At 47.4% G+C, this 22142-nt stretch overlaps 1 long non-coding RNA gene across 1 annotated transcript; it reads left to right on the top strand.

Moving 5' to 3' along the window:
* Nucleotides 1-2714: 2714 nt before the first annotated feature.
* Nucleotides 2715-21740, top strand: LOC132082590 (uncharacterized). Its single transcript, XR_009419826.1, has 3 exons — nt 2715-2893; nt 18722-18762; nt 21674-21740. It is a non-coding gene; the product is annotated as an uncharacterized LOC132082590 (long non-coding RNA).
* The last annotated feature ends 402 nt before the right edge of the window (nt 21741-22142 follow it).

The raw sequence follows: 22142 nt of genomic DNA, 5'->3' as shown, positions 1-22142 counted from the left end.
TAAAAACAAGTGGTTTCAGTACAGGAGCTGATGTCCCAGTGACTCCAGGCTGATTAGCTGCCTGCTCTCCTGCATCAAATTACTGACCTGCAAGTAAATCATTTCTGAGCCCCCCCCAGGCAGGTTCTGATGTTCTCAGAGGATTTGGGCAGTGTGAAGTCCCCACAGTGATCATGAAGAAGGAGGTGCTCGGTGCTCTGTTTTCACCCAAGCAGCAGATAAAACCTTCCCTTGGTTTGTGCAATAACATAAATGTGTGTCATATCTGCTTTCCTTTTATATCTCCTTATTCCAGTTGACAACAAGAGTCAGATGTGCCAGATATGCTTAATCTGGAAAAGAGTGTCAGCAGGATCAGTGTTTCTCTGCTTTCATATTTCCTGCCCTTTTAATATTTGGAGCTGCTGATCTGATTTTCTGATTTCTCCTGGCCATACTTCTCTGTGTGTTTTTTTTTTTCCTATTTCTGTTTCTCTGACTTTGGGTGTATAACTGTATAAACTTGGTTCTTCCAGGAGGTACAATAATAAATGAAGTCTGGTAGGTGGCATGAAGGTGGAAATAACGTTGCAGGGAACATCCCGTCTGTGACTGTAGGGCATTTGTGAAGGTCTGTGTTTATTTTAGAAGTGCCTTGGTTACTGCTAGCTTGCTTTTGCTTCTTCCACACTTGAAAAACACACAAAGAATTTCATGCAGTAAACAGAAAGGTGGCACTTTAATGCTTTAAATAGAGATTGGAAGAGAAACCATTTTTCCACAATGAAAATATTGCATAATGACAGTAATGGTGATAATATTTTTTCATCAGAAATAACACGTGAGATCACAACACTTCAATGCTTTTGAGAGTAAAATCTTGTCATTTTAAATACTGCATTGAAATTTTCCTTCTACATTTAATGCAAGAGCCCCACTTTCCAGGTTGCTGGGTGGTAGAAGGCAAGGATAACATTCTCTCTGCTCCTGGAATTTATTATCTTTGTGCTGTTTTGGGTAAACCTCACATGTGAGTGAATCCACTCCTCAAACAGGTGTCAACCACACAGCAGTGACTTTGCAGCAGCTTTGTGAAAGGGTGCAGGGACCTTTCCCAGGGCTGGGAAATGGGAATTGCAGTAGGGAGATGTTGGTTGCTGGCCTGACCAGAGTTTCAGCCTCACTGGTCTGTCTCCATGGTGATATCTGAGCTGTGCCTCAGCAGGCATTTGCTCTGGATTGGTTTCTGGAAGGTCAAACTGGAGCTGATAGCCAAGGCATGAGCCTGGGGAGCTGGGCTGGGAGCTGGGGCTGCTGCCACTGGAAATGGGTCTGCCAGTCTGGGTCTGTGGTCAGGCAGCTCCTGCAGCAGAAGGGCACTGTGGAGAGCAGATCCTGGCACAGCAGATCCTGGTACAGCTCTTGGGAGGAATTGCCACTTCCTCAGGTCTCTGGAAAGAAGAGGAGTCTCTGGTGCAGATGGGCTGACAGACATTCCATACAGACACGAGACACAGGCAGAGGTGCCCTAAAAGAGCAGCCCCACAGAGGGGGGGTAGGATCCCCAGTGGGGCTGCTTGGCTTGGGCAGGCTCCCAAAGCTCCCAGAGCACTGAGGGAGGGTCAGGAGAGCTCCAGGCTGGCCCAAGGCAGCCTGGCAGTGCCACAGGACCCTCAGCAGTGCCACCTCCATCACCCTTCCACCACTGCCGCCTCCATCACCCTCTCACCAGTGCCACCTCCATCACCCTTCCACCCTTTCCACCTCCATCATCCTTCCACCAGTGCCACCTCCATCATCCTTCCACCCTTTCCACCTCCATCATCCTTCCACCAGTGCCACCTCCATCACCCCTTCCACCAGTGCTTGCTGCTTCTCCTGGGCTGGGGAATGAGCCAGCAGGAAAAGGGAGTTTTATTTGTACCTCTTTGAACCTCTCCCCATACTTAAACTGGTACAAAGGAATTGGAATCATGATGAATTGAGACACTCACTTCTGCTGAGGGCTGAGCTATTTGTTTCTGAGTGGAGGGGAGAGGATGGGTTTTTGGGACAGCTTTGTGGTCTACTGGTTTATAATGAAGCAGAACTCCATATTTACATAAGAACAAGGAACTGAGATGTTTTAACAGTGGTATTTTGCTTGAAAACGAATTTTTCATGTTAATTACACATCTGCAGAGCAACTCTTGTGTATGGCACTTGGTGTTACAGATGGCACAGGCTGGCCCCTGAGAGTCCTGGTTTGAATCATTGCCCCTCTGTAATAGACTGAGAGCCAACCATGTGTGATATTCTTGACAAGGATAAACCCAGCTGGCTCATAGTAGCAGAAACCAACATTTATTTCAGTCAGTTATTGAGTGATAGTCCTTTCAGTGTTGCTCTTGTTGCCAAGTTTGCTTTCCAAAACCCCTAAGGACACTGCTGAATATTGTTGGGAGCAGTGATTTTTTTCACACTCCTGCTTTTTGCCACCATCTCCGACTTACCTTTACTTTCCAAGTGTAAAACTGTTTTCTTCATTGCTTAGCAAGAACATTTTGAGAGAACAAAAAAAAATTAAAAAGTAGAAAAGAAAAAGTAAAATAAAAAAGTAAAATAAATCTGGGAAGCTCTTCCTGACTGTTCTGGAGAAAGCTGCATTCCAGAGGTTGTGGGATGGGTATGTGAAAGGGAGAGTCATTTGCTGCATGTGATATGTTGAGTTTGTTGTTTTTTTAAAACAGCCAGAAGAAAGTACATGAGCAAGAATGTCGAATTTCAGCTCATGAGAACTGGAAACTGAAATGGCTCCAGGATCTGGGTCAAGAGGAAAACTTGGTGAACTTCTGCATAGAACAGATACTTCCCTAGAGCTACAGAGTGCAAGAGAGCCCAGCATGTGCAGGAGCTCTAAGGAGAGCAGAGTGAGGTGAGTCAGCTCTTGTGGACAGGGAAACGGGCAGGAGACAGTGAGGGGACAGCAGCATGGCCTGGCTGGGCCAGGAGGGAACTTCAGCCCCTTGGGGAGAGCTTGGGCACAGGGCTCACCTCACCTCACCCCAAAAATTCTACAGACTTGACAAAAAATGCTTTTTACAGTAACATGGAGAAATACCTCTTTTTAAAAGCATGAATTAAATTTTGTAGGTAACAGAAAAATACAGAAATGGATATGAAATATATGAAACTTGATTTGCCTATGAACTTGTTAAATGTAGGCTTTGATTTTTGAGCATAAGAACATTTGTACATTAAAAGTAGCTTAGTTGGAGTTTGTTGTTTTTTCCTCTTCCATTAGTGCCTGGATTTTTGTTTTCCTGACTGACAGTCAGTGTCTCATTCATTCCTTCTTGTTGGACCCTCATGATCTGTGAGCACATTTGGATTTCATTGTGCATGCAGAATTCCTGCTTATTGCATTTGAAACACATCCTGGATGGAGCCATTGGAAATGTAAACCAGGTGCTGAAAGCTGAATTGTGGATGGAATGTGTGAGGAGTCCCTGAGCCCAGGGACATAAATCCACCCCAAAGAGAAAGGAACAGCACTGCAGAGGTTGTAATTGCAAATCCCTTGCATGCACAGCAGAGCTGCAGAGGACAGGACAGGCAGTGTGATTTCCTCTTTATCCTTCTTTCCTCTTGAAGTCTTTGCTCCTTTCTTGATGTCTCCAGGAGCTGCTGTGTGCACAGCTGATGTTGTCTGACTGCCAAAGGAAACTCCTGCATGGTGTCAATGTTCCTTCCCAGAGGGGAGCCCTGGGGCTGGGAGCAGCAAGGAGGGGGCAGCTGGGTGTGTGTGACACCCAGGCTGTCCCTCTGTCCCCAGAGAGCTGCTGTGGCTGCCTGGCAGAGCCTGTGCCACCTCCAGGGCCCGGGGAAGGGGCATGTCTGAGCCCTGCCCCCAGCTGGCTCCCCTGGGCTGTGCTTCCCTAGGAAGGGTTGATGTGGTGCACCCAAAATAATGACAGTTGGTCACTGTCAAGTTACTGGAATGGAGGAGATGGCCAAAGAGTAGCTAGGAAGGGAACGGGTGCTTGGGGGACTTGATTAATAAGGAAAGTCACCCCAAGGTGTGGAGGGTGACTGAGAGAGGAATGGAACATAATCCATTATAAATATCTGAAGAACAATATTCAAATCAGAAGGGGGTAAAACCAGAGAGGTATGCAATAAATGCAAGGGGTGTGAAATAAATGCAAGGCAGGTGTCTGACAGCAAGATGTTTCAGGCTGGGGAGTCAATACCTCAGAGGGACTCCTGCCCAATGGCTTGTCTAAAACCTGAACCAAAGAGACAAGGAATGACACATCCAGCAGGCAATCCTTTGTGGGGAGGCACGAGGAGATGGAGTGCCTTAGATATTCCTGTCAGCACTCAGGGCTGATAACGTGGCTGGTGCTCTGATGTTTCAGAGTTGAGGCATCAGAAATGGGCAGATGAAAGCTGAGCACTTTCGTGCATAGAGCTGGTGGAAGGTAACAGCTGGAAAGTGTAAATCCTGAGATTTCTGGAAAAACTGTGTCTGACTTCACCTTGAAATAAAGAAATGTACTCTAGTGATGTAGAATGGATTTTTAATTGTGAATTGGACAGCTGTGCTTGTGTGTTAGGCTGACCCAGTTCTTGCAGCTGTGGGAGGTGTGTGAGATGTCCCAAACCATGCTGGAGGAGGAACCATTCCTGTTCCCAGGTCTGCACAGGATAACACTTGTGTCGGTCAGCACACCTCATAAAAATCATCTTTTTAAAGCGACTCAAACAACTTCAGCATGCAGACCAGCAGGGTTGGAGGGACTGAAGCAGAGTTATCTGGCACTGTGTCACTGCTCTGAGGGTTCTCTGTGCCTGGCTGGGGACTGAAGGGCCACAGCTCTGCCCTCCCCTCCTTAATTACCTCTCAGTTAATCCCATGTTAACAGGCAGCCTGCAATGAACTGGACACTCAGGTCTGTCTGATAGGTCTCTGTATTACAACGTTTCTCAGTTGTCTGAAGTCCTCTGCAGGAGCACATCCCAGTAGATCTATATAAGTGTCTGCTATATTTAGGATAAATTCAATATTGTCAGCAAGAAAGATCACTTACAGCACTCCCATTGTATTTTAGTTTTAGTGAAGCCATTACTGGAGCCATGTCTTTTATTTATATTAACATGTTGTTAACTGTAAGCTCATAAAGATGTAAAGTGCATGAAATCAATTAGGTACAGATTTAAGGAGTGGACATAAAGGAAATTTTCTGATTTACCTTCCCATTTGTTGAATATAGACCTTACATTACTTTGAACATGAAAAGAATCAATTGACTCTATTTAATTCCCTTAATTAATTTCTGTTATCGTTTTTCTTGCCTCTTTACTTCCATTTAAAACTACCTGGATCCCAGTTAGAAAATTCCCTGAAGTCACAACAATTTGAAATTAGAAGGTTTATTTAAAAATATCATTTGAGCTCTAAGAGCTTATTAGTTAACAACTATGTTCCAAGGTAATCTTCAACTTCACATAAGGGTTTAAATTTTTAAAAAATATGTTTGCTTTTGTAAAGTTTTCTTTGGTTTTTTAAATTAATTTGTAACTGGAGAAGTATGGAAGGCCTCTTTCTCAGTAGAGAGAATTTTCTAAACATGCCCAAGCCCATGATGTGTTTTTTTAGCAAGGGAAAAGCCTATCAACTAATTTTTTTGCAGTATTTTGTCCAAAATAGTGAGACCTCTGTATATAAATGCTAACCAAATTAGATTTGGCAGGGATACAATTTTTTCAGTGCTACTTGTGAACCAGATTTCCACAATGTGTTTTTGATGTCAAAAGCTGCAGCTGAACTGCAGAGCCTCAGGATTGCAAATAGCAGCAACCAGCAAACTTTTGGGAAACTTCTTGGGTGACCTTTGCTTGGTCAGGTTGGGGTTTGTGCTGGCCATGGATGTGACGGTGTTCACAGGGGTCTGAGGATGAGGGAAGAGATGAGGATCTGACTCCATGTTTCACAAGGGCTTGATTTATTATTTTATTATATATATTATATTAAAACTATATTAAATGAATAGAAGAAAGGATTTGATCAGATGCCTAGCTAAGAATAGAAAAGGAATGGAATGATAACAAAGGTTTGTGACTGACCAAGACAGTCCGAGCCAGCTGACTGTGATTGGCCATTAATTAGAAACACCCACATGAGACCAATCCCAGATGCACCTGTTGCATTCCACAGCAGCAGATAATCAATGTTTACATTTTGCTCCTGAGGCCTCCCAGCTTCTCAGGAGGAAAAATCCTAAGGAAAGGATTTTTCATAAAACATGTCTGTGACACCTCAGGGCTCTGTGGCCTTGGCATGGAGTGAGGGTCAGGCCAGTGGGACTTGGAGCTGTCAGGAGCCTTTTAGTAAAATCCTGGAAAAGTTGGATCTCTGATGCGTTGGGTACTCTGCCTGAATCTCAGAGTATCTGTGCAATGTCTAAATTTGGGGTGAGAGCACTTGGTTCCACAGGCTGCTCTGGAAGTGTTGGATTTAGTAAATGCTTCAGTGATGAGTTGGGGATTGGAAACTGGGAATCCTGAACAGGCCAGCATTGAACCTCCAGGACAGCTGACAGTCCTACACCACATAGGGCCAAGTTTTACAATTAAAACCTCAAGTGCTCATGAATAATGTATGTGGTCAAACCAGTTAATCACAGAAAGGGAATGGCTGTGTGCTACCGTTTGATGTTCACTGTTGGGAAACAGGAGGGGAAGAGGCCACTTCTGTTCATTCTTTGAGAGGAACAAGCAGCAGCAGCTGGAGTTGGCTGGGGCAGAGGCCTGTGCTCTGAGATCACTCTGGAAAACAGAAGTAGTGATGGATCAAAGTTGTAAAGTTGTCAGCTGACCTATGCTTGTGTCACCAAGCATTTGGAAGGGAAGGGCTTTCAAATGTCTCGAAACGCTCATCATCTAATGAGACAGAATAAAGAGTAATTCTTTAGGGAAAGAATTGGCTGAATAGAAAACAGCAGCTATGCCCCAGCCCTTGACTCACAGAACTTGGCCAGAAAAAGGAGGGTTTGTAAAAACCACTGAGGGATGTATTTTGGTGGGCTTGGGTGGCATGTGCCATGCCTGGGATAATGAGGTTTTGGGTCTCCTGGGGCTCTGTTGTGGGTGAACTCTTCAGATGCTAAAATGGTGACTGATTTACGTGGGGGTTTGTGTGTGGTTTGAGGTTTTTTGTATTTTTGGGTTTTGAAATGAAGTGGATTAGTGGGGCTTCCCTCTGGGAACAATTTTCTAGGTAGATCTTCTTTAAGCTGCAATTACTCTTGGGGCCAGCTGAAAGTGAGGAGCCCTGCAGCTGGGGATGTTGTCTCCCATTACAGCTGGAGGCAGGGAAGTCTTTAGGGATTAAGAGAAAAATCCCACCGGGCATTTGCTGCATCTTACAAAACCAGGCTTACAGTGACTTTCTCAGTTTATGACTGGAAGTCCCTTGGCACAGCAGAGTTGTCATGGATACTCCAACTCCAGGACACTAAAGCCCATCATTCATTACATTTATGAAATCTCCAACACTTTTCAATCTGCTCTCAGTACCATTGCAAGCCTACATCAAAGCAGATGGTGCAGAGCTGCAGGAATAACCTCTTTACCTCCTCGGGCTTGGAGAGGCCTCTGCTGCTCAAAAAGCTCCAACAGTGCCAATAAAGTCATCACCTGAGCACCACTGGGGTAGCCTTTAATGTAAATAAAAGTACAGTTTGTCATGGTTTCACTAGAGAGCTCTCACAGCTATGGGTGTGGGGCTGCCTTTTGCAGCCCAGAGCCCTCTGTGCTCCCTAAATTGAGGTGAGCTATTTTGGATGCATGACATCAGTCAGTGAGCACAGACCTGCTGACCCACAGCTGCTTGGCAGGTTTTGGAAGCTGGGCCAAGTGCTGGGATAAAAGGTGGACTCGATTATTTCTTTCTTTGCCATAATGTGGGGAGAAATGTTCTTCATGTTCAAGTTGCAAACTGGAAATCATAAGGAAAAGTTGAAAATAAGAAGCATCATGAACCTGCCTTGGCTTTGGAGTGCGTCTGGATTTCAGAGTCTGTCAGACTTGCCCTCATTTCCCTGTTTAATTGGCAATTAGTGCAATAGATCTCTGTGTACCCCTTTAGAATGAACTTCAGCTGGGTGCTGACAGATCACAAGGAGGAGGCAGGTGAGAAGAGGTTGAGCCTTGAAAGGCAGCTTCTTCCGCGTTTCCTTAATTATTCCTTCGAGGAGCTGCCAGCAACAACAATGCCTTTGTTATTGCTTTATTGAACAAATGTAGGGAAACAAATACATTTTTTTTTAGAAAACTCAGCTTTTGGGCCTGGTTCTAATAAATTATTTCAATTGACATAAATGAGTGAGCTGTCAAGTGCACCAGTATTCACATGATTCCCCCTTCCAGTGCTAAAAATAATGAATTGTAACTTTTGTGGAGCATGGCAGTGATGCTTTGTTGGCTGGAGTGAGGCAGCCAGTGCAGGGAGCTGGGAGCTGCTGGTGCCAAGGCTGCAGCAGAGGGTGACAGATCTGTGACTGAGGGTGCTGTGCCCTGCCTGGGCACTGTGTGAGGGCACGGAGAAACCCAGCCCTGGATGGCTCCTGAGGCATCTCCAGCTGCCAGGAACTCTTTGGTGAGCACAAAGAGTGCTCATCTGGCTTTCTCTGGGGTCAGAGAAGACTTTGAGCAGCTGCTAAGGCAGGTCCCACCCCATGGACTCAGGCCCTGTCCTGGGACAGTCAGGACATGGGACAGACAGGGAGAGTTGTCCTGCAGGAGAGCTGAGCCCTTGTTGAATCCCTAGCTGGTCAGAGTGGCCCTGAGAAATGTTAAAAAGTTTCTTTTCCGAGCCCAGCACTTAAAGAAGGAGTCAGAACTCTTCATTTCTTGGTCTCAAGGTTGTTTATTGTATCTTATCTAGAAAATTCTTTCTCCTGCCCTGCTGAGGTCTGCTCAGCAGGACAGTTCCAGGCACTCTGCCTCCCCTGGGGTGGTATCTTTTTATACTAAAAACTACATGTACAATATTTACAATTACTTTCCAATACCTATCACCTATGTTAGACAGTGAGCTGCTACTCTAAACCAATGTAAAAGTGCCACCATCACAGCAGAAGATGGAGGCCAAGAAGAAGAGGGAGAAAGGCTGGACACCCCCAGATCCCTCCATCTTGCCCCTGAATCCCATTCTAAAAAACCCAAAATCTACTTTTTCACCCTGTGATAAATTCACTGTCATTCTACTTAATTTGTCGTGGCTTGCTGATCTTCATCTAAGGTTGATAATTTGCTCCATGGGTCATAATCAAACCCACAGGGGCATCTTGGGCTCTGTGCCAGGGTCTCTGAGCCCCCTGGCAGGGTTTGGGCTGCTCAGGACAGCCAGAGGGATGTGCTGGGTTCCAACAAGCCCTGGGCTGGACAGGGAGGGTTGTCCTCATGCAGAATCTATAAGAAATACACATTTTTTGTGCCCTCACTGCACTGGGCCTTTGCTCTGTCCATGCAGTGCAGGTGTGTAGCAGCACTCCCTTGGTTCTGGTTTTGTCCCATTTTCCAGCTGTTCACAGGGTTTTATTCTACACTTTGATTCACCTCTTATGCAGAACATTTTTCTGATTTATTTCTTTCAAGTGAAGCTACAATACAATATTGGAGAGGATTAAATAGGGGGAAACCTTCCCTTTCAAAAAACACAAAGGTGTATTTTCCTTGGTGGTTTAAACTGTAAGTGCAGGAATAAACACAGGAAGTTAGCATTTCTTTGGATCAATGACTGAATTGAAATTGGATGAATCATTGATTTTTTTTATTTTTTTGTGCAGCAGAGATGTTCTAAATTGCATCCAGGAATGCCATAACTTGGAAATAAGGAGATTGTGTGTGTGCTTATGGAAAATGAGAGTAATAAACACTGAAAGCCATGAATCCTACCAGAAGAGATGACAACCTGTGAAAAGAGAGAGGGGATTTGTAGGCCCTGCTACAAACCTGCTTTGGTGTTTGGTGGCACCACTGAGGCCAGGAGAGGTAGGGAGGGCAGTGTGGCTCTCTAAGGGATCAGGTTCCCAAGGATTTGGTGCAGATGTTGGCATTGTTGGGAATGATCCAGGGCAGAGATGCAATACAGCAAGAGGAACCTTTCCAACAGCAGTAACTTTATGAAATACTTGTGTGTGACAGTGTTCACAAGAGTTCTTGGATGAGGGAAGAGATGAGGATCTGACTCCATGTTTCAGAAGGATTGATTTACTATTTTATGATATATATTACATTAAAACTATACTAAAAGAATAGAAGAAAGGATTTCATCAGAAGGCTGGCTAAGGATAGAATAGCAAAGAATGATAACAAAGGTTTGTGGCTCGGACTCTGTCTGAGCCAGCTGACTGTGATTGGCCATTAATTACAAACAACCACATGAGACTAATCCCAGATGACCTGTTGCATTCCACAGCAGCAGATAATCATTGTTTGCATTTTGTTCCTGAGGCCTCCCAGCTTCTCAGGAGGAAAAATCCTAAGGAAAGGATTTTTCATAAAAGATGTGTGTGACACTTGTGTGGTTTGAGATGTTGAGGGGCTGCAGCCTTATTTATGTGTTTATTTATTTATTTACTTAAACATCCAGGAGAAACAGTAAAGCCATCCTTGTGAGGGGGATGGGAAGGTGATTATGGTAAATCCACACTTCAGTGGCTCTCCAGTCATTAACTGCAGCCTCAGGTACACTAACCTTGCAAGGAGAATAAATCAAAAATGCTTAAAAGGTTTGGCTACAACCCCCACCCAGCAACACCCACCTTCATTATGGTTCAAACATCAAAAATGAAAGAGGCCTTGATAATAATGAAGTTTGGGAACTCAAGAAATTACAGAGGTCACCTCAGATCCCATGGCCCCTGAGCAAAACCATTTCAAGGCATTTTACTTTTCTGACCTTCTTTGTACATATTTGAAAGCCACAGCTTTTTACCTAAAGTGTTCTAAAGAAGATTAAACAGCTTTTTAACATCTGCTGTGTTCAGTGTGTAGGAAGAGCTCTCGGTTGCTAGCAAGATAGATGGGGTTTTATGTGATTTGGAAAAGGTGTTTAAACATACTTTGATTTATGTTTTTGCATTCTGTTACACTCTGAGAAGGGCTAAAGAAATACCTTGCTTTAATTTGGTGATTTTCATTCAGGAGAAAGAAATGCTTTAAAAACAAAGCACACCCAGATCTAGAGGTCAGTTCTGTTGCAGGCATAAAATGCAGCAGCTGTTTAACAGCAAGTGGTGGCTGTGTGTAATGAGGTGGTGCAGAAATGCAGAGTACAGAGGGAACCTGGGAGAAGATGGGGATAAAAATACAGACTGGCTTGAAAGAGAACTAATATTTAACAGTTGTGGGAGAAATGAGAGATCTGGCAAACGTGGTGTAAGGAATCTGCCTTTCTTATTTTAGGTGATGAAATATCTCTGTGATTTGATAGGATCATACCTTGCCTGCTGTGGTTAATCAGAGAGGACAGAGCTACTCTGAGGATGTCGGGACTTGGAATGTCCACACCTGTCTCTGTGTTGGGGCTGACTGGGGTTACTGAACTGGGAAAGGTGTTTGAACTGGGAAGATGTGAGGGTTTGAACTGGAGCAAGTGTGAGAGAGGCCCCAGAGCTCTGGAGGGCCAGGCTGCCCTGGGGCTGAGGGAAACCTCCTGGAGGAGCTGGGGCTGCAGCTGAGGGCTCTGTGTTGTAGATGAGACAGAGAAAATACAGAGCAACACACTCCATTTCCAGAAGGCTTCAAACTGGTTTTATTCTAGCATGCATGCTTTTTATACATTCTTACCAAACTCATCAGTTTACTCATTGGTCACAAGAGACAAACAAAGAGCTCATTGGAACAGGCAGCTGCAGGTTTCTCTTACTTATCCTTCTTTCTTTCTTGGTTTCTGTGTCAATGGCCTTGGTAGGAGATTCTTTCAGGGGCAAGCATGGATCCTCTTATCAAACTTCTCTCACAGAAGTTGCTGTAAAACCTCTTCCACAGGTCTGCACCCACCACACCTCAGGGACAGACACTCATCTCAGTGACACTCATCCCTGCACAAGGGCATCCTCAAGCCACAGATACCCTGTCCTGGGTGCTGGCTGTTCCCAAGAACTCTCAGTAGAGGCTCCTCTTGGAAAACATCTCAATGAAACAGCTGCACCTCAGACCTGGGGGAATTGTGAATACTCAGTCTGTGAGTGTTAACAGGATGTTCCTGGAGAAAATACCACACACAGGGCAGGTAAAAAAGACTGGGAAGAGTCCAGAACGCTCTCTTTTTTTTTTTTTTTTTTTTTTTTTTTTTTTTTTTTTTTTTTTTTTTTTTTTGTTCTTTATTTATTTGGCTTCATATTTGGTTCTTTATATTTTTGGTTCTTTACTCAGTAGAAAGCACCTGGCTACTCATGACATTTGGAGTCCTCCTAGAAGCTCCCTGCAGCTGCCAGGTGATTCTTACCCTGGATGTCTCCCTAAAACAGAGCTCCCAGCACAGCATTGACCTTTTGGGGAGGCTTTGGCTCAGATCCAGTGGAGGAATGGGGCCAGCAGCAGTTTCCAGGCTTAGGTGTTTGTTTTCTCTCTATGAACTCTCATTCCAAGCACACATCTGAATTCAGGCTGTGCTCTGCTGGTTGTAGGGTGTAGCTGGGTGTGCATTCTATCCCCATCTGTCAGAGCTGGGGCAGCTCTCTGCTGTCCTTGGGGCAGTTGTTTCTTTATCTCTCCCACAGCCAACCCTCCCTCCAGCAGATCTCTGCTGTCCATGGCCACTGAGTGTCCCTGCAGGGCTGATCCAATGCCAGCATCCCATGGGGAGATGCTCCGCCCAGGGCAGGAGCCAAGCATTCCTGCCTGGATCCAATCTGAGCCTGGCACAGCACAGCAGCCTTTGCCCCCTGCACTGCCAGAGGAGCAGCTTTCTGCTGCCCTGCATGGCCAGAGGGAGCCCAGGCCCATCTGCAGCAGCCCTGGAGCTGCAGAGGAAAACTCCCCCCTTGTGCAGGATCCCTGCTGCAGCAGAGCCACAGCTGGCACTGCAGGAGGGCTGAGCCCCCCTGGGATGGGGCTGGGACACCTCCCTGACACACAGGGGCAGGGACTGCTCTCACTCTGGCTGTGGTTTGGGCTTTTTTGTACTATTGCATTTGTATTTTAACCTTAAAAACCTGTTGTTCTGACTCCCATATCTTTGCCTGAGAACCCCTTAATTTCAGAATTATTATAATAATTCAGAGGGAAGAGGTTTACATTTTCCATTTCAAGGGAGGCTCCTGCCTTCCTTAGCAGACACCTGGCTGTTCAAACCAAGACATTTGCTCAGCCTGTGAACTCCCCAGGGTTCATGTCTTAGGACAGAGCAGCAGCAGATGTGGGATGGGAATGGTGTTTGCATTCTGCTGCTGCTGCCAGTGCTCTGCACTCAGCCATGCCTTGATGTTCCCATAAATTCCCTCTTGGGGTTTGCACCCCATGAATCCAGGCTTTCTGCTTGGAGCAGCCTCACAGTCAGATCTGGAGAAGCTCCTTTGGAGAAGTAACTGTGGGTATTTGAACTTCAGATGAAAAGCCAGATGCTGAATCTCTTATTTATCAGAATTTCCCTTGATGTTAATAAGAGATGGATCCAAGCAGGATGCAGAGATTCAGCCTCAGGTTTCTGGAATTCACATTTGCTGTTGCCTGATCTACACTGGCTTGCATGAGTTAATTATCCTGTACAGAGCATCAATTTTTCTTCATTTTATATTTAGATGCTTTGCTCAGAGCTCCTCTGCTGGGATGAAGGAATTTCACGTTGTCATTTTATCCCAGTGATGAGTCTAAAACTGAAGTTGAGCAGAGCTTGTTTGATGTCTGGATTCTGATAAAAGCATCTCTAACTTCCAGCTGTGGCTCCCTGAGCTTCTGGTGAGGAGCAGAAGGCTCTGCCCAGATGCCTTTGTATTCCACAGAGCCTGGGATGGGTTTAATGGATGGAATTTTGAGTGGAGGCCTGAACCTGGAACATTCTGAGCTGAATTTCAGCAGCTGAACGAGGCTTCCAAGAAAGATGGAGAGAGATTGTAGGGGCAGCTGGGGGTAGGACAGTGGGGATGGACAGAGAGCAGAGATCTCTGCAGCCAGGGCAGGAACTTGGGGTTTATTGCAAAGGGCCTGGGGGCAGGGCCCTGCTGGGAGCTGCCAAACACAGCTCAGAGCAGGCTGAGAGAAGAGAGGGGCAGAGAGGATGAGAGAGTGAGAGAGTAAAAGGGGTAAGAGAATAAACAGGGTAAGAGGCAAGAGCTAAGAGAGCGAGGTTCCCGTTACAGTACAATAAATCTTCTTCTGTGTTGAATATTCTAATTCTCAGTAACCAATCTAGTACAAGATACAAATCCTACAGCATTTCCATACAGCCTGTAAGAATCACTACATTACCATCCTGTGTTACATTTTAAACCCTAAAAACTCCTCTTTGGGCCCCTTCTGCCAAGCTGTGGGGTCTGCTCTGACCCTTGGGCCTGTCTGCAAGCAGAGGGTGTTGTTCCATCAAAAGGGGATCACCTTCAGCTGGCCACACCATTGTTTTCCAGTTGTTCAGTAACTGAGGGATCTCAAAGCTTGCTTTCATTTCAATCTCACTTATAGTTTCTATATTCTCAGAATCTTTTGCCAGGCAATCATATTTATAAGGCTTTCCTGTTTCATCTTCCCCAACACTGGAATTTTACAAGGGTGTGTGATGCCAGGACAGGGGGAATGGCTCCCAGTGCCAGAGGGCAGGGCTGGATGGGATATTGGGAATGAGGAATTGTTCCCTGTGAGGGTGGGCAGGCCCTGGCACAGGGTGCCCAGAGCAGCTGTGGCTGCCCCTGGATCCCTGGCAGTGCCCAAGGCCAGGCTGGACAGGGCTGGGAGCACCTGGGACAGTGGGAGGTGTCCCTGCCATGGCAGGGGTGTCTCTTGATGGGCTTTGAGGTCCTTTCCAACCCAAACCATTCTGGGATTCTATCATTCTTACTGTGGGAGCCAGCAGGGCTGATGGTGCTTCCCTCACCTCTGTCTAATGAATTTTGTGTGTCAGGGTTTGATGTGCTTTGTCCCAGGGACAGAAGCTTTTATAGCTCAGCAAATTTGCTGAGGTCTCCGCTGCTCCCTCAGTAAAGAGATTAGTTGAGGAAATAAGTTTTGCTCCCTTGGGAACTGTAGTGCATTGCCACTTTGTAAACACACAGATGCCATGACAAGAAAAAAATCCAAATATTGTATCAAGCTGTGATGTCTGAAACATTGTTTTATATTCAGAAAGACTCCTGCTGTAATATTGGAGAGTCAGATATCAGAAAAGGCAATGGGTAGGATTTAATTTTTTACAAGGCCACAGCTAAAGAGAGTGATAAAATTCTAATGGTGCTGCTCTTTTAGGGTATTTGCAAGGAAAACCAAACATCTTCCTAAAGCAAACTTCATGCTGTATTTTCAGGAGTAGGCAAGTCACAGCATAACAATTTTCACAAGAGGGAAATAGGAAATATCCAACCCTCTGTAGCCTCAACCTGCCCTCTCTAAGTGCACATCATCTCCTTGTGCTGCAGCTCTCAGCTCAAGTGTCCCAGGTGATTTCAGTTCTCATGTTGAGCTGGAGGAGAGTGAAGCTGCCAGATATTTGATTGTAGCTTTGTATTTGTCACAGGAGATGTTTGGCTCACGGCAATTCCACCCTTTTGTTTTAAAGTGAGGAAGGGAAAAGGTGCAGCAGCACTGGGAGTGCCATGAACAGGCTCCAGTTCTTTCATGCCTGAATTTTTTTCACCTTGCACTCTGCAGCTCTCCCCAGAGCTCGGTGGGAGGTTGGTGCAGGAGATGTCACCTGTGTCCCCATGGGCTGGGGGACCTTTCCCCTGCCCCTCTGCTTGCCTCTCACACAGACCTGGGTTAGTGCTTGTGGCACTGCTCTGTCAGATTCCCTGGTTCACCTAGTTTTTCTCTGAACTTACCAGGAAAAAGACAATTTGCATAAATTAGCAGGAATTGTTACAGAGGTGAAGAAATGCAGCTGTGAGCAGCAGTGCTGTGAGCCTGCACTGGCTGCAGAGCAGGGATGGATGTCACAGCCCCTGCCCTGCCCCAGCCAGGGCCACCAGGTCCCTGTGTCACCCTGCTCTGAGCTTCACTGCCCTCTCCTCCCTGTGCAGAGCCAGCCCTGCAGGATCCCTGTCCTGGTGGCTGCCAGGCTGCTCCAGGCACCCAGTGTGCCCCCAGTGTGTCCCCAGTGCCACCAACTCTGCCGGTGCTCCCAGTGTGTCCCCAGTGCCACTGCACCCTGTCCCCAGTGCCACCAACCGTGCCAGTGCCTCTGCACCCTGTCCCCAGTACCACCAACTCTGCCAGCGCCACTGTGCTCTGTCCCCAGTGCCACCAGCACTGCCACTGCCACTGTGTCCTGTCCCCAGTGCCACCAACCCTGCCAGTGCCCTCAGTGTGTCCCCAGTGCCACCAGCTCTGTCAGTGCAACTGCACCTTGTCCCCAGTGCCACCAACCCTGCCAGTTCCACTGTGCCCTGTCCCCAGTGCCACCAACCCTGCCAGTTCCACTGTGCCCTGTCCCCAGTGCCACCAGCACTGCCAGTGCCACTGTGCCCTGTCCCCAGTGCCACCAACCCTGCCAGTGCCCTCGGTGTGTCCCCAGTGCCATCAGCTGTGCCAGTGCCACTGTGCCCTGTTCCCAGTGTGTCCCCAGTGCCACCAACCCTGCCAGTGCCACTGTGCCCTGTTCCCAGTGCCACCAACTCTGCCAGTGCCCCCAGTGTGCCCCCAGTGCCACCAGCTCTGCCAGTGCCAGTGCCCTGTCCCCAGTGCTGCTGTTTGTCCCCCTCCTGCCCTCGGTGGCACAGAAAGCCCAAACTCACCAGCTCTGTGCCCTGCAGGGTCCCTGCTGCTCCCCCTGCTCCTCCCCAGAGCAGGGCCAAGCCCACTCTGCCCTCACACCACAGTTCCAGATTCTCTCTCAGGATCCCCATCAGTAGAAGCAGCCTGGGGAGAAGAGAATGCAGCTTTCTCTGACTCACGTTTTCAGAAGCTGTAAATAGTACAATAAACTTAAACTTCCCCAGAAAGCACTTTGTGCAATCTGAGCATTTTTCACCCTAATTTGTCATTCCTGTAAAGTATCCTTTTTTCCCTTACAGATTTATTGTTTTGCTTTGCCCAGTGATTCCTGAAGCCTGTCAGTATCACTTTTAAAACTGTATATATAATAAGGGACTTGTCAATTAAACAAACAGAAGAAAATCACCCAGAAAATGCTTTGGAGTTTGGTTATTTAAATAATAACCTTGTCCCTGTGGAGCATCTGCAGCTGAGACAAATAAAACCCCTCAGGTTTGATTCCTGAAGGAGCTGACAAGAAAGATAAAATTCACAAGGGTCTGGAGTGACAGGACAAGGGGGAATGGCTTCAAACTGGAGGATAATAGGCTTAGATGGGATATTGGGAATGAGGAATTGTTCCCTGTGAGGGTGGGCAGGCCCTGGCACAGCTGTGGCTGCCCCTGGATCCCTGGCAGTGCCCAAGGCCAGGCTGGACAGGGCTGGGAGCAGCCTGGGACAGTGGGAGGTGTCCCTGCCATGGCTGGGGTGGCACTGGGTGGGATTTAAGGTCCCTTCACACCCAAACCATCCTGGGATGCTGTGAAAGGGCAGCACAGGCTGACTCCACCCTGGGAGCTGCTGACAGAGCTGGGCTCAGCCATTCTTCTCCAGATCCATCTGGTGAGCATAAATGAGAAAAGGGAGGGCTTCTGGTAGTTACTCTTTGAGCCCTGTGGAAACCATATTTACAGGGTAAAGTGAAAATAGTGAAAAAATCCAGCTGGAAAACTGTCATGACCTCCAGAGTCCACCAAAGCTGTTCAAGGAGGCTGTGGTGGGAAAAGCCACTCATCAGATTTAACCCTTTCTGTTTTGTCCAGGTTATTCCTTAGATCTGGATGTTAATCCTTTAATTTGTGGTGTCCAGAGAGCACCTTGGCACTGGCAGGGCTGGGTGATGGTGTGAACATCAGGGTGTGTTTGGCAGCAGAGCTCAGGGCAGGGTCAGCTCTGGGCAGGAAGGTCCCTGTCCCTTGTGCTGCATGCTCAGGAGCACAAACTGCAGCCCCAGAGCACAGCAGGGGCTGGAATGGGGGTCCCTGAGCCTGTGGGGCAGGGCTGGGAGGGCTGAGGCTGCAGCTGCTGCTATAGAGCACCTCAGTTACAGCTGATCCACCAGGGAATGCTGGCTTAGCACGCAGCCAGGGCCAGGCTTTGCTATTCTGCTCAGATACACACTAACAGCTACTTGGAAATCTGTTCCAGGGATATAAATAGGCTTTAGCAGGTAAAGCACTAGCTTGGAGTTGTAAATAAAGATGTCAAATGATAGTCCATAACCAAACTGCAGATCCTGGGTGGAGGGTGATGGCTTTTGCTGTGTTCATGGGTATCTTATATCTAATGCACCATAAAAGTGCTGGGTTTTATAGCCATGGTTGTGCTGAAGTGAGGGATGGTACATCCCCAGCCTCCAGCACTCCCTCTGAGCATTCCCTGTGCCCAGAAACTGCACACCCCAGTGAGGTTTTCATTGAGGGTCCATTTGGGAAGCATATGGAAAAATATCTCTTTGATCTGTCATTTATTAATGGCACCTTATGAAATACTTTGTTTGTTTGTCTTTCAGGGCTGTTCTTGCCTTCCCATGAAATTCCACTCCTCCCCTGGGTAAGCTGATGCTGTTGTTTAGTTCTGGGGAGGTGAAAAAAGATCCCTGTGCTGTGCTGGGGTCACCCTGGGCCCACCCAGCCCCTCTGTCAGTGCCTGCTCAGCTGGGCAGGGCTCACAGGACACAGGGAAAGGGATCAGGGCAGGGAGGGATCCCTCACCAGCTGCTGCCATGGGCAAACACACTCAGCTGGGGGAAGCCAGTTCCATTTATCAAACACATCACATCAGAGGAGGAAACTGAGAAATGAACCCAAATGTCAAAACACCTTCTCCAAAGCCCTCCTTTCTTCCCAGGCTCATCTTCCCTCCTGATTTGTTCTCCCTCCTCCCCAGAGGCTCAGGGTGATGGGAATGGGGCTGTGGTCAGCCCATCACACATTGTCCCTGCTGCTCCTTCCTCCAGAGGCCTTGGACTCCTCACCCTCTGCCCTGCCCCAGCCTGGGGTCCCTCCAGGGGAGAGATCTGCAGGAGCTGCCCCAGGGTGGATCCCATTTCCCATGGGCTCAGTCCCTCAGGAGCTGCCCCAGGGTGGATCCCATTTCCCATGGGCTCAGTCCCTCAGGAGCTGTTTTAGGGATCCCATTTCCCATGGGCTCAGTCCCTCAGGAGCTGTTTTAGGGATCCCATTTCCCATGGGCTCAGTCCCTCAGGAGCTGCCCCACTGAGGTCCCTCCCATGGGCTCCTTGCACAAACCTGTTCCCTGTGGGCTCCTCTCTCTCTCCATGGATGCCCAGCCCTGCCAGCTCCAGCAGGGGCTCCCATGGGCTCAGAGCCTCCTCAGCCCCCCCTGGGCTGCTCCAGGCCCTGCAGGGGGATCTCTGCTCCCCCTGTGCCCTCAGGTGTCTCTCCAGGGGCTGCACCCTGGCATCTTTGAGGAACCTCAGCTCCAGCACCTGGGGCACCTCCAGCCCCTTCTTCAGCCCTGCCCTTGGTCCCTGCAGAGTTCATTCTCTCAGACATTCTCACTCCTCCCTTTTCCAGCTGCATGGGGGCAGTTTGGGGCTTTTCCCCCCCATTCTTACCTCAGTTACCCCAGAGGTGCTGGGCTGGGCCCTGACCAGCACTGGGTCTGGAGCCAGCTGGAATTGGCTCCATCAGACACCTGCAGCCTCTCCATCCCCAGTCAAACCCCAAACACAAGTGAGGGTTAAACTCCAGCCTGGGGAATCAGCAGCAGCAGCAGCAGAGATCCCTCAGAAGGCTCTTGCTTCTCTGAAAGTGCCCTTGATGATGCAGATTGAAGGGAGATCAGTATGGAAAACATGACCTAGATGTTCTTTCTAAGCAGAATACTTATATATACACACATAAATATATATATGATATAATCATCCTGCAAGCCCTGGCAGCTCTTTAAAGGAGCAGCAAAAGGTCTTTTTCTTCAGAAATACCACATCAACAGCCTGAGCACAGTCCCCAGTGATTAAAGCTACTCCTACAAGAGAAGCCAGAAGCTCTGCCAGTAAACCTTCCTCCTGCTAATGCTGCTCAAAGACCCTTCATTATCCCACCCAAGGCAGAGCTGAAAAACAGATCCACTCCTGCATCAAAAAGGAGAGATTCAGGCAGTGGCAGCAGAATCAAATGCACAGAAATATTTCACCCTTTCTGCAGTGATTTGCAGATGCCCCTGAGACCCCCATTCCATGTACAGAGACTGTGCTTCCCATGAGTGGCCATTTGATTGCTCACTCAGAATTTTTCCAGAAAGCTGTTTTGCATTAGGAGTATGTTTTAATATGAAATCTAGTAGCTGGATAATTGATAAATTATGGCCATGAATAGCTTAAATATAATTAGTTATTGTGAGGTAGAGAGTTGTCATTTTTATAAGGAGGACTATCAGGTTCTTATTGTAGGACTTGAATAACCATTTATTAAACATTAACATAATTAAAATTAACCCTTTTGGGGTCATTGCTTGTATCTGTCAAAATTTATTTTCTTCCCTGGTAGACCTGTAGTCCAAATTAATGTTGAGACCTTGTAGTTGTTGATCATAAATGGTCTCCTAAGCCAAGATGGAAGTGAATAAGCAGCAAGGCAGCTCACAGGTTTGTACTGGCCACTGCAGTGATCCAGCTCAGGGAGCTGCTGTAGTGAAATTAAAAATATGGGGCTTAAATGGGTTTGAGTCAGAGGTAGGTATTGCCCTGGCCATTTGCACAAGCGTGGGTAACAGGCTCTAATGTGCCTCCAGGTCCCCAGTGCACTACTGAGATTATCCACACTAAAGAAGTAAAATGTAAGAAGTAAATGTGAGAATTAAATCCAATAAATGATGTTTTATTCACTGAATTGTCCATCTGAGTAATTTGCCCCAACCCTAGTCCAAAGCTTTATTCCAAAACTCAAGTTTTGAGATCCCAGTTCTTCCAGCATTTCCTGGTCAGGCACATTTTCTCTAAATGAGCAGCATCACTGACTTCCCCAGGGCTGTCCAGGGCACTGCCCAGGGAATGGGCACAGCCCTGAGGCTGCCAGGGCTCCAGGAGCCCCAGGGATGCCCAGGCTGGGATTGTTGGGGTGTCTGTGCAGAGCTAGGGCTGCACTGGGTGATCCCTGGGGGTCCCTTTTCTCTCAGAATATTGTGATTTCAACTGGTGGTTGTAACTGGGAAGCTTCAGGCCCAAAGTCCTTAATTTCAGTTATCTCAAGAGGTCTCCAGGCAGACTGCAGAATAATTTCTGTGTGGCCCCTGAGTGGCTGCCAGTCCTGGGCAGTGAGAGTTCTGTGCTGGGTGCAGTCCTGAGCCCAGTGAGCCCTGGTTCCTCCTCCATCTACACTGAACCACCACAGGCAGTGGCTAAACTGAGCTCAGGGCTTTTCTCTTTGGTTTTTTTTTATTCAATCTATATGCATATCTATCATTTCAAAGTGACCTACTCAGTTTTTACTTCATGCAGTTTAGGTATAGGAAGGAAAGAATCCATCTGTGGAATTTCCCTGTGCAAAATGCCAAATGCTCAGTTGGAAAGGAGGTTTCTTACCCCAGCCAGGTGAGTGTGAGTGCTCAGAGCTGTGCCATGTTCACCCTGCTCTCCAGGGGCCTTTTCCTGCCTTCACCCACCCTTCTCCTCTCCAGAGGATGCAGTGTCAGAGGTAGAGATGGTCAGAATAATGAATTGTGCCAAAGAATCCTTGGTGTGTCCTGTGTCTGAGCACCAGGGCACTGAGCAGGTAGAACAGACACCCTCTGTGAGCTGTGCTGCTGGAGCTGCTGGGATTTGCCCTGGGGGTTGTGAACAGCATCTCCAAACCCTGTGACTGTTCAAGGTGATTTCTGGAAATGGGGGAACATTTCCCAGGGAGAGCAAAGCAGTTTGGAAAGATGCTGGTGGGATGTGTTTGGGAGTTTTATGCCTCTTTATTTCC

This window comes from Ammospiza nelsoni, chromosome 21 (genome assembly GCF_027579445.1).
Source record: "Ammospiza nelsoni isolate bAmmNel1 chromosome 21, bAmmNel1.pri, whole genome shotgun sequence".
Classification (NCBI taxonomy): Eukaryota; Metazoa; Chordata; class Aves; order Passeriformes; family Passerellidae; genus Ammospiza; species Ammospiza nelsoni.
This window is presented reverse-complemented; position numbering and strand designations above follow the sequence as displayed.